The sequence below is a fragment of the Balaenoptera acutorostrata genome, chromosome 13 (genome assembly GCF_949987535.1).
Source record: "Balaenoptera acutorostrata chromosome 13, mBalAcu1.1, whole genome shotgun sequence".
Lineage (NCBI taxonomy): Eukaryota > Metazoa > Chordata > Mammalia > Artiodactyla > Balaenopteridae > Balaenoptera > Balaenoptera acutorostrata.
Genome location: NC_080076.1, coordinates 82285271 through 82300585, shown reverse-complemented (window position 1 = coordinate 82300585; position 15315 = coordinate 82285271). Strand labels below are relative to the sequence as shown.

General features: G+C 34.7%; 1 protein-coding gene across 3 annotated transcripts in view; it reads left to right on the top strand.

Moving 5' to 3' along the window:
• TAOK3 (TAO kinase 3) overlaps nt 1-15315 on the top strand; it is a 184085-nt gene that overhangs the window by 79886 nt on the left and 88884 nt on the right. The window contains exons 2-3 of one of the 3 annotated variants that reach the window (XM_057527006.1): nt 9805-9908; nt 14743-14806. The gene's annotated coding sequence lies outside the window, so the exon portion shown is untranslated. Of the gene's footprint in view, nt 1-9804; nt 9909-13995; nt 14014-14742; nt 14807-15315 lie in introns of those variants that run through there. The other 2 variants (XM_007189476.3, XM_007189474.3) reach the window with 2 other exon arrangements.

The following is a 15315-nucleotide window of genomic DNA, read 5'->3' as shown; positions in this document are numbered from 1 at the left end:
AAAATGCCTATATTCCCAATACCCAAAGATAATCACTATTAACATTTTGGTCTGTATTCTTCCAATTCTTTTTTTCTATGATGTGTGCATAATGTTTTTAAATAAAATGTTTCCATTCTAACCTGTATATTACTGCCAAACAAATAGAGTATTATTCTTTTTTTTTAAATATAAATTTATTTATTTTTATTTTTGGCTGCATTGGGTCTTCGTTGCTGCACGCAGGCTTTCTCTAATTGCGATGAGGGGGACTACTTTTCGTTGCGGTGCAGGAGCTTCTCATTGTCATGGCTTCTCTTGTTGCAGAGCACGGGCTCTAGGCGCATGGGCTTCAATAGATGTGGCACGCAGGCTCAGTAGTTGTGGCTTGTGGGCTCTAGAGCATAGGCTCAGTAGTTGTGGTGCACGGGCTTAGTTGCTCCGTGGCATGTGGGATCTTCCCGGACCAGGGCTCGAACCCGCATCCCCTGAATTGGCAGGCGGATTCTTAACCACTGCACCACCAGGGAAGCCCCTAGAGTATTATTCTTGAAGCCTGATTCTAATATTAAATGATTTCATCATTTACAGTTTAAAAACTTAAAATCCTTTGCATGGTATTCAAACTCCTGGATAATCTAGACCCATTAGACTCGTCCAGCTTTGTTTCCAAAGGATCCCATCCCAGATCTGCAGAACAACCACTTAAGTTACTTGCCATTACATGCTGCAAACTCCAATCATTTGCTCACACCATTTCCTATAAAATTTCTCCCTGTTCTTTACAGAGCAATCCAAATGCTGTTTCTACCATGAAGCCATCAATCACCTGCCCATTCCCACCCCCCAACTCCTTAGAGAGTTAGAAGTTCTCTCTCCCTCTTTGGAACTTCTGTAGTACTTGCAACATGCACTGGTTCTAGATAATTAGTTTCTGGTGAACACATATCAGTATTATATATTTTTCAACACCTAGCATGATGTCTTAAGCACAGCAGGTATCCAGTAAGTGTTGAATGAGTAAATGAATGAATGAATAGTTGAACACTGCTTCAGGGTCATTATACCTTTTATTAAACTCATGAGAAGAGTAAGATTTTGTTGATGTAGAAAAAGCTTAAACAAATAGAACTTACTCAGGTTAGAGGGAATTAAGTAAGGAGACAGAATGAGAAACTAGAATGCTGCAGTTTGTCTCTTATCCTCCGAGCTATGATATGGCTCTTAATCATTAATGAGTAAATATATATAGTATATATATAATATATAGTATGGGTTGCCCATCACTTGAACATTATCCTATTTTGGATACAGGAGGGAGGCAATGGTCCTCCTTCTTCTATGGATACGGAAGAAGCACAAGTAGATATTCATTTCTTGGTTGCCTGGCAGCTGGCCTATGGACATGTGATTTTTGTAAATCAGATGCTCCCACCCAGGACTTTAAATCTTGAGAGCTTAGGGCACAACAGAGACAATTTGTGGCAGTCTAGGAGAACAGAAACAAGTGGCAGTGGCATCAGCAGACAATTACTGTGGCATGATCTTGATTATGGCTTTGCCCTTCTAGGATCCTGTCCATTTTCTGAGCTTTCTGGTTTGTTCTGTGAGACAGCCTATTCTGATGGGTGTTTTCTAACAGCATCAAGGTTTTAACTCAATTCTGACACTATCTGCCTGGAGATAGCATCAGATCCCACAGGGCAAGGGCACAGTCTCACAGGCTGCCCGCAGCTGCTCCCCCACCCCAAACTTCAGATGCTTGTTGCAAGTCCAAGTTGTTACCTGTGCTTCTGACCAACCAGCTGTAGATCAGAGGTTCCTACAAGCCTTCCTCGAATTTGTGGAGGGGGTTTTGCTAGAGTGGCTCACAGAGCTCAGAGACACATTTACTTACATTTACCTGTTTATTATAAAGGATATTATAAAGGATACAGATAAACAACCAGATGAAGAGGTACATAGGGTGAGGTCTGGAAGGGTCCCAAGCACCGGAGCTTCTGTCCCCATGAAGACAGAACTAGGGTGTGCCACCCTCAGGGCATGTGGATGGTTCACCAACCCACAAGCTCTCCAGACCCCATCCTTTTAGGGTTTTATGGAAGCTTCATTATGTAGGCATGACTAATTAAATCTTTGGTTCCTGGTGATTGAACTCTACATCCTGAGGTCAGGGGTTGGGGCTGAAAATTCCAACCATTTAATCAGGTTTGGTTCCTCTGGTTACCAACCCCTATCCTCAGGGGCTTTCTAAAAGTCACCTTATTAGCGTAAACTCAGGTGTGGTTGGTAGGGAGTTGTCATGAATAACAAAAGACACTCCTTTCACCTTTATTGCTCTTAGAAAATTCTAAGGGTTTTAGGACATCTGTACCAGATGAAGACCAAATATATATTTCTTACTATAAGTCACAGTATCACATCTATAAATAAGTTTCTTTTCTAAGTTAGCCAGAGTTGGTTTCTGTCATTTGCAACCAAAAACCCTGACAGAGGCTGTTATCTTTAGTACTTACAGTAGAGCAGCAGCATACATGCATTTCAACTAACTCCCACAAGGCTAGATGCAATGCTATAGTAATGGGGCTGCCAATGCCAAAAGGCAAAGGACTGATAGCTGTTCAGTGGAATCACTGTGGGAAATGCCAAGTTATTCTCTGCAACTTTTCAAATAACTGCATGTTATATGGATTTATTTTCAAGTAAGAATTACGTTCACATCTAGCAAACCTTTTTTCCGTACCTACTACATACCTGGCATATGTTATCTCATTTAATGCTCACAGCATTCTATTACTTTCTATTAAGAGAAATTATAGAGGCTTGATAGAAAACAGAATGGAGTAAACTCTGCAGATAAGAAGGCTCTCTTTAGAATTCTTCAGAATTCCTCATTTATACTGGTTATCTTGAAGAGAGAATGATTTGAACATCCAGATTTCTGCAGATCAAGGAATCTATCAGAAAACTTGAAGTTTTTGTTTTTACTAACCTCTAACTGAAATTTAGCATTTCCTGTAATTTACAAATGTTGGCAACAAACCACACAAGTATTAGCAATATCTGAGATTTTTGTCACCAATCACCAAAAGAAATCCCAGATATTTTATAACACATTACAGTTACAGAAATCTCAAAATATTAAGTTCACCACTCTTTGAAATTATTGGGGTTATTAGACTTCCTACTAACTCTCATTACTAAATGAATTAATAAAGAAGCACATAGGGAATTCCCTGGAGGTCCAGTGGTTAGGGCTTAGCGCTTTCACTGCCCAGCGTCCGGGTTGGATCCCTCGTCAGGGAACTAGGATCCCACAAGACACGCGGCACAGCAAAGAAAGAAAAAAAATGGCACATATATATCACAAATCTGTTTTTTAATATTTTGGTAACTATTTCAGTATGATTGGTTTCCTTTCCTTTGTAATTCTAAGTGGTTAATTTTTTTCATTTAAAGCATTATTCTGAGGGACTTCCCTGGTGGTCCAGTAGTTAAGACTCCACACTTCCACTGCAGAGGGCAGGGGTTAGATCCATAGTCAGGGAACTAAGATCCCGCATGCTGCGTGTTGCAGCCAAAAATAAACAAATAAATAAAACATTATTCTGAGAAGGTGTCATAGGCTGTGTACTGCCTGTGATCAATGTCACAAAAAAGGTTAAGAATTCCTTTTATAGGTAGACTTTCTTCCTTTAGACTAACTCAGTGGTGTGTGAGAATTACTTTAAAGGCTTGTATAAACAAAACCGTGTATAGTGGGATTTTCAAGGATAATTTGAACTGTATGCAGTTTTGGCCTTAAGTGTCCACCTTTGTGCCCAACCACCTTAGGTAAGATATGACTCCATTCTAGAGTGTTTTCAAGTAAATTCACAGACTCCTAGAAATTCGAAGACATGAAAATAGGTCAAGAATTCTCCATGAGATTTTTAAATGTTATATTTTCATTTTGATGATTGTCTCCTAAATAATAAGCTATAGTGGATCATCTGGATGACTGCCTTATGACCAAAGAGTTCTGTGGCTTATCCCGACCACTGACTCTACTTTATCTTATTTTTCTTTATGATATTTATTAGTACCTGACATATCAATATTTATGTGTCTCTCTCCACTAGAATATAAGTTCTATGAGAGTAGGAAAGAACTTAAAGCCTTGTTCAGTACTGGACACATATTAAGCACTTAATAAGTATTTGCTGAATGAATGAACACATGAATAAATGAATGACTAAAAATAATTTAAGAAAATGTTAGGGATCTGTGAGAATTTTTCTATAAGGGATCTGAATATTAATCAAGTTTGAGGAACCCTGTATTAAAGAGTAAATTATTATTGTGTATTACAAATATTACAATTTTCATACCACACATATGATTAAGTTGTGCAAAATGAAGACTTCAAAAGACCAGTTAAATCTATTAGAATAGTTCAGAATTTATGTAGACATAGACACCATTTTTGTACTGGTCTTAATTTTAAGACCCGTGTAAAGTACCGTTTTCCCCAAAATGAATGCATAATTGATTTCAAGTTGCTAACCACATACAAAACTATCAGAGAGAACAAAAACTTTCAGTGTTAAATTTAAGAAATCCAAAGGAGCTCTTCCTTTCCCATTTGTCTCTCTAACCTAAACATCATTTTTTAAGGGAGGGAGAAACTAATACTCTTTAAGAAACCAAAAGAATTGATATTTTTACTTTTTAAGCACACATAGTCTTAAATGGCGACCCAAAAGTAGTCTACAAGTTATCATTATTATGATAATCAGTGTCCCAGATACTTCTGCATTATTTGCTTAAGTAGAAATTAGATGATCACAAAGGTCCCTTTCCAGTTCTCAGATTCTGTCATGATGGGCTATGTGATCATTTGGCATAAGAAACACCTGTCATCTAGTTTTACTTTCACAGTGAAAGTACCATAAAAATGGTTTCTTACCTCAGAATAATAGTTAGGTATTAGTGGCAGACAGTGGTAACAACTGTCCAAAATAAGTTTTCTGTTTATTTCTTTAAAGATAGTTTTCTTTAAGTCTGTATTGGGAGGTTGTATTATATGAACAGGGGAGGGAAAACACCAGACTGGTCCTGACTTTGAAAAGGTCCAATCACCTATTTCTACTCTGTTTTTCACTGCTGTAACATGAAGATTTTGCCTGCCTCTGTATACCTTCTTGGAGCAAGATAATGAATGCAATAATAGGAATTTACACAGGCAAATTTACTGTGAATCTTACATTTCAGAGCCCCTTATTTACACCAGCCCCTTCTAAGGCCCTATACCTATTCTTGTGTGGAAATTTTGTAACATTTTTATTCTTAAAGAGATCCCCAAATTTGTCGATGCTTCAGTCTCCATAAGAACTGAACCTACCACTATATATTCAAGTATTTGGAGAAATAAAGACAGAGAAGTTCAATCTTATTAAATTAAACTTCTCTTATTAACCTCCAAAATATAGCAAAATAGGAAACTTTTTGGTGTTCTGAAGTCTGACTTAGGCAGCTTGATTCAGAAAAAAGTTTTCTGAAGTGAGAAATTAGAAGGAGTTTTAATTTGGGATAACAGTACTGCATAAGTATGATTTGACACTTAACTTTTCTGAGATTGAGTTAAAAAAAAAGAATTGATATGTCTGATCTTTATAATTCTTTCCAATGTGAAACATTCTTTTTTAAATTTTTTTAATTGAAGTATAGTTAATTTACAATGTTGTGTTAATTTCTGCTGTACAGAAAAGTGATTCAGTTATACATATATATACATTCTTTTTCATATTCTTTTCCATTATGGCTTATCACAGGTTATTGAATGCAGTTCCCTGTGCTATACGGTAGGATTTTGTTGTTTATCCATTCTAAGTATAATAGTTTGCATCTGCTAATCCCAAACTCCCAATCCATCCCTTCCCCACTCCCCATCCCACTTGGCAACCACAAGTCTGTTCTCTATGTTTGTGAGTCTGTTTCTGTTTCGTAGATAAGTTCATTTGTGTCATATTTTAGATTCCACATATAAGTGATAACCTATATGAAACATTCTTAATCTTACTCCCTTTCTTAATGCTAAAATATTGTGGATTTTCAATCTAGTTGGCTCCAAGTTTATTGTTGCAGAAGTGTGACTACAACATTGAAAGGCAACTAAGATCTTCACTGAATCATCTTTCTTGAAAGTTTCTGAGAAAAGGAAAAATATTTATATTTCTACTCTCTATCAAGTGTATATTAAGTTAGAATGTCTGTGAAAAATAATTTACTTGACTATCATTCTTGGAGGATTTCCATTTCTTAGAATAAAGCATGCAGAAAATTATTTCAGTTTCACATCTCTGATGCAATCTTTGCATCTAAGCTAGCTGGATTGTTCAGTTGGCCCAAGAGCCTAAGACCTGAAATTCTACATTCTTGGCACAGTTCTGAGTTCTCACTATAAATGTAACACCTGAGGTTGCAGGAGGTCAAGGAAGAGGGAAAAAGTAATTTCATGCATATCACTTCATCTTCAGTTAATTCTTAAAATGCTGTCCTATTGGAAGGAAAAACGTCCTTGTTCAGCTTTTGAGGGAAGGATGAATTTAAAGATCATTTTTAGTGTTAAGATTTGGGTGGAAAAGGGAAGGAGATTTCAGCGGATTTTTATGGACTATCTGTTATATAAAGATGCCACAGGACCCAGCAATTTCACTCCTAGGAATATAGTTAATAGAAACTAAATGTATGTGTACACAAGTGATTATAACAGCATTATACATAATAGCCAAAAAGTGGAAACAACCCAAATATACATCAGCTTATAAGTGGATAAACAAAGTGTGGTATATCTATACAGTGGATTTCTATTCATCAATAGAAAGAAATATTGATTCATGCTACAACATGGGTGAACCTTAAAAACATTATGCTAGGGAAAGAAGCCAGTCACAGAAAACCTCATATCATATGATTCCATTCAAATGAAATGTTCAGAACAGGGAAATCTATAGAGACAGATTAGTGGTTGCTAAGGAATGGAGGGATCAGGGTGGGAGGAGTTGATAGCTAAAGGAAATGGGACTTCTTTTTGTGGTGATGAAAATGTTCTAAAATTGACTGTGGTGATGCTTACACATACTTGAATATACTAAAAACCATTGTACACTTTAAATGGGTGAATCGTACGTGAATTGTATTGTATCTCAAAAAATTTTTTTAAAGATGCCATGGAAATATAATGATTAATCAAAACTTAGATTTAGACATGTATCCTCCTCTGAAGAAGCACTTGACATCCAGTTAGAGTACTAATATATATGAGTATTTAAAACTGAAGCAAAGGGAGAAAATGGTCGGTCTTATAGGAGGGGTGACATTTAGCTGGACTGTGAGAGTAGTTGGATATGGATATCTGGGTAGAGGTGTAGCATAAGCAAAGACAAAGGTATGAAAATGCAACTGTAGTAATTCATTTTTTCCTGATTATAGAGTTTAAGAATTTAGGTTGGGGTAGTGGTTTGAGGACAGCTTTGAATGTTAGTTAGGTAAAGTTAACCTTAATCCTGTAGGCAGTATGGGAACATGGAAGGATTTTGAGCAGAGCTGTGATATTATCTCAACTGTGCTTCAGGAAGGTGATTGTGATAATAGTGTTTTAAAGATGAATTCCAGAAAATTTAGACGAGAGGCTGAAAGAGCAGAAACAGAGGAAAGAGATAACAAATGCTAACAGAAAGGAAAAGTGAAGAACAGATAAAAAGAAATATTTGAAGCACACTTGTGATTTAGTTGAATGTTAAGGACAAGGAGAAGGGAAGAGTCAAAGTTATTGTGAGGTACATGTGAGACATTTAGGGGAGAAGCCAAACAGATAGTTGAAAGAATGGGACTGGGATTTAGACTGGAGGCCAGAACTGTCTAGTGACAAAGTGTTACTTGAAACTATTAAAGTGGACAGAAATTAGGATAGCAGCTTGCATCACACAGAGGGCTTTGGGCAAATACCTGGAGGAACACACTGATTTAGAGCTCAGAGAGAAGAGGGGCTATAGGAGGAATAATGTGGAAAAACAGGAGAAGACAGTTTCATGGAATCCAAGAGACATTTATAAAAAAAGAAGGAAGGTGGTTAAATGAGACAAAACTGTGAACATCTTTTAGGTGTAATGGATAAACTTTAGGAATATGGTTTTCAGCTTCAATACCATGTGCAGTATTCTAGCAGGGGGGAAAATGATAAAATCAAGAAAGTTGAATTCCTAGGCGTCTTAGAGAGTTTATTTTAAAACATTTATAGAGCCATGCAACTGCAGATGGAGAGAGTACCCATTTTAAGAAAAATTATATAAAAAGGAATAAGTATTTAGAGAGAAGAAAAATACTAGGCATGTGTGTCCATAGCATTAGAAAAATATTTTCTAGGAGTGAGCACCTCCTGCATTTCGAACTAGTCAGGACATGAGGCTGTTAGTAAATGCCTTATTTAAAACTACTTTCTCAGAAATTTCGCAACTGGTGTTCATATAATAAGGAATGTTTTAGTTCCTTGAAGCTATAGTCAGACTAGATTAGCAGGACATACATGCAGACATTGTAGTTATTGATTGGTTGATGGTTAGGTAAAATGTGATGCTGAATTCAGGCAAGTTTTAGCTACCAGTTAATCTAAAGCATTCCACAGCCATAGAATCAGAGGGAATAACAAAATAATGAAAAAGATTAGTTTGTAAGTATAGACGTGAGAAGAGATTGGGATATCCTCTACAGGAAAAATGTGAAAATGGAGGTCAGTGCCTTTTTTTTTAATGTATAGTTTTTTCCCTCTTTAAGGATTTCATCTCCAAAGCTAGTCAAGCATCCAAAGATTATTTCAATATACATAAATTTTAAATTGTTGTATTCTTTGACCCAGTAGTTCTACTTCTAGAAATCCATTCCAAAAAAGCCCTAAATGTTAAGTGCATAGATAATAAGCACAAAGGTCTTCAAAACAATAATTTTTAGTAGTTCAACAAACAGAGGGTTGAATAACAGCCTTGGTTTCAAATTGTGGAGAAACTGTTGTGAATGAATTGTGGCTCTTCCATACGATAAACATTGAGCAGCCCTTAAATGATCTTTGTGAATAATGTTTGATAACATGGCAAAATACATACAATCTAGAGTTAGATAAAAGAGGTTGACTGTGGAATTATATGTACAATGTGATTTCAGCTGTATAACAAAATAAATATGTGCTTCAAGAAGTAAATATGTTCATGGAGAAAACTATCCCAGTTGCTAATGAAGTTTGTCCTAGGTAGGATTAAGGATTTTTTTTCATAATGGTGTATATTTCTTGTATTTTCTACATTGAGCATGTACTTCTTTAATAGATAATAAAGAATTATCACTACCCCAAAATCTGAAAGATTGGTTATAGAGAGACCAGGAAAGGGAAGATAGATGAGTCAATATAAATCATCATGCTTATTGGAAAAGCAATTCAAAATATAAGCCTTCCTGACAGAGAATCAGTAGCACCACCACATGCTGTCAGATTAGTCCTGTCTACTCGTAGCCTCTATTGAGTTTCCTTGGACTCAAACAGACCAGTGGAAGCCTCAGTATAGATTCTGAAATCTAACGACGCATTTGTTTCCCTGATATTGTTTGTGAGACAGTAGCTTGTGTCTTTGTTGTGAAAATCCTACCTTTTACATTTGTCATCCACAAATTGATGAAGATAAAATTTTAACTTTGAATGTTACATTTGTAAATATTTAAAACTATCATGTTATCGATTATTGCTTCTTGAATTTTGCCCCTATAATTACGTATTTTATTCTTCTTTTTTCATAGGTGCACCATAAATACAAAAGACTGAAGTTATAAAAGAGAAAAAAAAAGATTGCTGCTAAAATGAGTCTGAGCAATACAGTATATTTTGTGCCGTACACGAAAAGGTATTGTCCATAAATCCATGACTTAGCTTTCTCCCATAAAATGGGAACAAATTGTGTTTTCTGGTTTTTCTATGAGGAATTTTTGTTATGTTTGTGAGAAAAATTAAAAGGAATTAATAAAATTAGGATAAAATATTATTTTATAAAAATTTTTTAGTTTCAAATTATTTCCTTATAGATTTTCGTTATTTTCAGTTATAGCTTAAAATATGGAGAATTACCTGGCTAAGGTTATTTTATTCCTATTATCAAATTATTTTCTGGAAATACATATTACCATTTTCTGTTATAGTGATTTATAATTAGACTTTGAGATAAAATTTTTTCATATCACTTTTCCTCTAATTACAGAAGTAATAGGCTTTGCAGAACATTTAGAAAATAGAAATAAACAAAAAGAAGGAAATAAAAAATAACCTGAAATCCCAACACCTACTTCAGATAAAACACAAGTCTGCAAAGAAATCCAAATTTGTAGGTGAAAGAAACCTTGTTTCCCATCTTCACTGTTGCATCCCTCCTATGCTCTACCTTACACCCTGCCTCTTTTACTAAAATAAATCAAAATAAAACAAGTAGAAACTGCCTTGTAGAAACTCCCTGTAGAAGGATAATACTTGGTCAGAGAATGTTCCCATTTTATTCTTCCAGGAGTGTATAAAGATGACTTTCCTTATGCCCTCACCAAAAAAATGTATCTTTTCTCTATTACTTTATCAATTTGGTGGGTGAAATGAGGTGTCTTACTATTTTACTTTTTATTTCTTTGATTATTAGTGAAATTATATATGTTTCATATCATTAATAGACACTGCTTTTTTCTTTTTTAATTTCCTATTTGTGTCCTTTGAGTGTGTGGGTTGGTGTATGTATATGTATATGTTCACCTCTCTGATATTAAGAATAACTTCACTGGCACATATTTTGCAAGCACCATCCCCACTTTACTTGCCTTTCAATTTTGTTTATTGCAACTTTTTAAAGCAATAATTATTAATTGACATACAATAATCTGAACATATTAAGTAACATAACGTTTTAACGTGTGTGTGTGTGTGTGTGTGTGTGTGTGTGTGTATCCATTATCATGATGAAGTTAGTAAACATATCCGTCACTCCCAAAAGCTTCTTCATATCCTTTTTCAATACCTCCCTAACCTCTTCTCACCCCAGCCCTTTCCCTAGGCAACCACTGATATGCTATCACTCTAGGTTAATTTGCATTTTCCAGAACTGTATATAAATGAAATCATAAAGTATTGATATGTTCTCTTTTTTTGTTCTGGCTTATTTTACTCAGCATAATTATTCTGAGATTCATCCATGTTGTAGCATGTATCAATAGTTCATTTTATTTCTGAGTTGCATTCCGTTGTCTGCAAGTACCACAGATTGTTTATCCATTCATCTGTTGATGGATGTTTGGATTATTTCCAGTTTTGACTATTAAAAATAAAGCTGCCATTAACTTTCGTGTACAGTGCTTTGTATGGACATTTGCTTTCATTTTGGTTGAATACCTAGGAGTGGAATGGCTCTGTCATATGGTAGATGTATGTTTCACTTTTTAGGAAACTGCCAAATAGTTTTCCAAAGCGTTTGTACCATTTTTACATCCCACCAGCAGTGTCTGAGAGATCCAGTTACTTCAAATCCTTGCCAACACCTGGCATGGTCTGTCTTTTTAATGTCAGCCATTCTAATAGGTTTGTAGTAGTATCTCATTGGGATCTTAATTTGTATCTCCCTGATGAATAGTGATGTTAAGCATCTTTTTTTTTTTGGTTTAGTTGCCATCCATTTATCTTTCTTGGCGAAGTGTGTGTTCTAATGTTTTCCTCATTTTTAAAATTGGGTTGTTCATGTTCTTTTAATTGAGTTTTGAGGATTCTTTATATTTTATGAATGCAAATCCATTGTGAGATATATGTTTTGCAGAGATCTTCTACTGTGGCTTATCTTTTCATTCTCTTAACAGGGTCTTTCAAAAAGAGTATGTTTTTATTCTAATTTAACCTTTTTTTCCTTTGTGGAGTGTGCTTTGGTTTTTAAATCTAAGAAATTCTTGCCTAACCCAAGGTCACAAAGATTTTCTCTTGTGTTTTCTTCACAATTTTTTTAGTTGTCTGTTTTACATTTAGTTCTATAATCCATTTGGAGTTAGTTTTTGTATATGGTGTCAGTATGAATCAAAGATACACATATGCCGTTGTTATGGCACCATTAGTGGAAGATGTTCTCCACTGAATTGCCTTGGTGCCTTTTTCAAAATTCAGTTGTCCATAAATGTGTGGGTCTATTTCTGTACTTCCTGTTTTGTTGCATTGATTTATTTGTGTGTATATATATATACACACAAATATATATATACACATACACACACATACACACCAGTATCACAGTATCTTTTTTTTTAAAATAAATTTATTTATTTATTTATTTATTTTGGACTGTGTTGGTTCTTCGTTTCTGTGCGAGGGCTTTCTCCAGTTGTGGCGAGCGGGGGGCCACTCTTCATCGCGGTGCGTGGGCCTCTCACTGTTGCGGCCTCTCGTTGCGGAGCACAGGCTTCAGACGCGCAAGCTCAGTAGTTGTGGCGCACGGGCTTAGTTGCTCCGTGGCATGTGGGATCCTCCCGGACCAGGGCTCGAACCCGTGTCCCCTGCATTGGCAGGTGGATTCTCAACCACTGCGCCACCAGGGAAGCCCTATCACAGTGTCTTGATAACTGTAATCTTATGATAAACCTTGCAATCAGGTTATGTTAGCCCTCCAATTTTGTCTTCCTTTTTCAAAGTCGTTTTGGTTGTTTTAGGTCCATTGCATTTTCATATGAATTTGAGAATCAGCTTCTCAATTTCTCTTTCTAAAAAATACTCAATATTGAGTCTTCTGACCTATAACCACAGTATAACTTTTCATTATGTCTTTACTTCCTTTCATTATTATTTTGTAGTTTTCAGTGTACAAGTCTTACAGATCCTTTGTCAGATTTATCCCTAAGTATTTCATTTTTTTTATGCTATTATAAGTGATATTTAAAAGTTTAGATATCCATTTGTTCATGTATAGAAATATAATTGAGCTTTATATATTGATCTTGTATTCTGCAACTTTGATAAACTCACATATTAGTTCCATTGAATTTTCTACACAGGTGATTATGTTGTTTGTCAGTAAAAGTCCAACTTATTCCTTTCCAATCTTGCTACTTTTTACTTCTTTTTTCTTCCCTTGTTGCACTTATAGAACATCCAGCACAATGTTGAATAGAAGTGTTGAGAGCAGACATCCTTGCCTTGTTCCTGACCATAGGAGGAAAGCAGTTGGTCTTTCACCATTATATTTGGCATTAGCTGTAAATGTTTCATAGATTTCCTTTATTAGGTTGGGGATGTTACCTTATATTCCTAGTTGGCTCAAGAGTTTTTATCAGGAATGAATTTCGGATTTTGTCATATGCTTTTTCTGTATCTTTAGAGATGATCATTTGGCTTTTTATCAGTCTGTTGATATGGTGAATTACATTGATTTTTGAGTGTTAAACCAACCTTGCATTCCTGTAATAAATTCCACCTAGTCATGATGTATTATTTATTTTATATATTACTGAACTATATTTGCTATAATTTTGTTGTGAATATTTGTATCTGTAGTCTTAAAGAGTTTTACTCTGTTGCTTTCTTTCTTGTAATGTTTTTGTCTGGCTTTGGTGTCAGGGTAATACAAGCCTCATAGAATTAATCCTAGAAAGTATGTCTCCTTTTCCATTTTCTGAAAGAGATGTGTAAAATTAATATTGTATCTTTCTTAGACATTTGGTTGAATTCACCAATTAAGCCATTTGATTCTGGAGTTTTCTTTGTGGGAAGATTTTAAATTACAAATTCAATTACTTTAGTAGATACAGAGGTATTGAGGTTATCTGTTTCTTCTGGCGTAAACTTTGTTGATTTGTGTCTTTCAGAGAATTTATCCACTTCATCTAAGTTGTTGAATAATAATTACATAATGTTGTACAATTTGCATAATATAATACTCCCTGATTATCCTTCTGATATCTATAGAATCTGTAGTGATGTTATCCCTCTCATTCCTGATACGGGTAATTATGTCTTCTGATTTTTTTTTCCTGATCAGTCTGGCAAGGTTTATAAATTTGATTACTTTTATCAGAGAACCAGCTTTGCTTTCATTGATTTTTTTGTTTGTTTTTGTTTTTTTCTATTTCATTGATTTCTGCTTTAATCTTTATTATTTTCTTTCTCTCCTTACTTTGGGTTTAATTTGCTCTTTTTTTCCTAGTTTTTAAAAAAATAGTGGAATCTGAGGTCATTGATTGAGACCTTCTTTTCCAAAACAGGAGTTTATTGCTATAGATTTCCATATGAGTACTGCTTTAGTGGTATCCCACAAATTTTGACGTCTTCTGCTTTCATTTTAATTAAGATAAAAGTATTTTCTAGTTTCTCTTTTGCTTTATTTTTTGACCCATGGATTACTTTTTATTGTGTTATTTAGTTTCCATGTATTTGGGGATTTTTTTCATATTAACTGTCTGTTGTTGATTTTCTAATTTAACTCCACTGTGTTCAGAGAATATACTTAGTATAACTTAAGTCCTTTTAATTTATTGAGTCTTGTTTTATGGCCCAGAATATGGTCTATCTTGGTAAACATTTTGTGTGCACCTGAAAAGAATATGTATTGTGATGTTTCTGGGTCAAAACATCAATGTTGCTAATCATATTTCAATGTCAATAATCAAATTGGTTGATAGTGTTGTTCAAGTCTTCTATATCCTTACTGATTTTCTGTCTATTTGTTCTATCAGTTATTGAGGAAAGGATATTGAAATCTCCAACTACAATTGTGGATTTGTCTATTTCTCCTTGCAGGTAAATCAATTTTTAATCATGTATTTTGAAACTTTTTTTATTAGGTGTATAAGCATTTAGGATTGTTATATTCTCTTGATAAATTGATCCAATCTTTTTATCATTATGAAATAATCTTCGTAATATCTTTGCATTGAAATCCACGTTATCTGATATTAATATAGCTGGCCCAGCTTTCTTTTGATTAGTGTTATGTCTTTTTCCATCCTTTTAGCCTACTTGTGTCTTTTTATTTAAAGCGTGTATATAGACACATGTGTACACATGTATGCATATATGTATTTATATTTGGATACACATTTATGTATTAATCCGCTGTCTATACTCAAGTGGTAGTATACCTTTTTGTGTATAGTATGATAACTTTACAACACTGTGCTTCGATTTCTATCCTTCCCAACTTCGTGTTCTCATACGTTTTACTTCTACATGTTATAAACTCACACTATATTGTTATTTTTGTTTAAACAGTGAATTATACTTTAAAGAAGTTTAAATAATGGGGGGAA